The sequence below is a fragment of the Aureococcus anophagefferens genome, assembly GCF_000186865.1.
Source record: "Aureococcus anophagefferens unplaced genomic scaffold AURANscaffold_39, whole genome shotgun sequence".
NCBI lineage: Eukaryota > Pelagophyceae > Pelagomonadales > Pelagomonadaceae > Aureococcus > Aureococcus anophagefferens.
Window position 1 is genome coordinate 326,671 of NW_008705596.1, and position 1,161 is coordinate 327,831.

A 1,161-nucleotide genomic window follows, 5' to 3' on the forward strand; every position below is an offset into this window, starting at 1 on the left:
GGCCGCGTTCCCGCGCGCGCCGCGCCTCTTGGGCCGCGCGCTCGCGGCCGCGTGCCGGCGCCGCGTCCAGGCCTTCGCCGTGCCGCCGGCCGTGGCGCGCGTCCTCGCGGCGCTCCTCGCGCCGGACGTCGCCGCGCGGCCCCGCGACGCGGCCGCCGCGGCCGCGGCGCTCGGCGGGCCGCGGCGCCGCGCGCGCGGCGCGCGGCACAGCGACGCGTCCGTGCGCAACACGCTCCGGAGCCTCGCCCTCGCCTTCGACGAGGCGGGCAACGCGTCCGAGGACGCCCTCGCGACGCTCCGGGAGTGGGTCGGCGTCGCGTCGCGGCGCCAGCGGCCCGAGGCCGTCGCCGCGTTCCTCGCGGCCGCCAGGGCAGCACAAGAGAGCGAAATTCCCAACTTCAAAGGCTCCTCTCTCGGCCGTTTTCCACTCGTTTCGGCTGAATTTTGGACGAGCGATCATCTCTCGGGACGGTCTCGCAGCGTGGATGCTTTTGTTGGGACGCGCGCGCGCGGAACACTCACGTTGAAGCGACGTTGAATCACCCTTGTGCTGCCCAGGCGGCCGCGGCGCGCGCGCCGGGCGTCGAGTCGCTCGAGTTCTCGTCGCCGGAGAAGGGCTACTGGGCCCGGGCCCTGCGCCGCCACGACGCGGACCGCATCCTCGCCGTCGCGCTCCGCGACGCGGGCCGGCGCGCGCGCGTCGTCAAGGTGAGCTTCCGCGGCCACGCGCTCCGCGGCGCGCGAATCGACCGCCGCTTCGGGACGTCCCGACGAAACTTTGAAATGCCCGAGCTCGGTCACATCGACGTCGATTCGGCCGAGTTTTGGACGGATCGATGGCGCTCGTCGGGTTCTCGAAGCACAGCGAACGTGCCGGGGTCGACACGTTCGACGACGCCCACGGTTGAAGATTCGAGCCGCGCGCAGGCGCTCGGCGGCGCGCTCCCGGCGGCGCTCGCGGACTGCCCGAACCTCGACGCCCTGGACCTGCACGGCTGCGGCTTCCGGGGCGACGTGCCCGAGGCCTACGACGCGCTCCTCGCGCGCTGCGCGTACGCGGACCTCGCCGGGAACGCGCGGCTCGACGCGGGGCGGCACAAGGGTGATTCAACGTCGCTTCAACGTGAGTGTTCCTCGCGCGCGCGTTTCGGAAGCAGCACC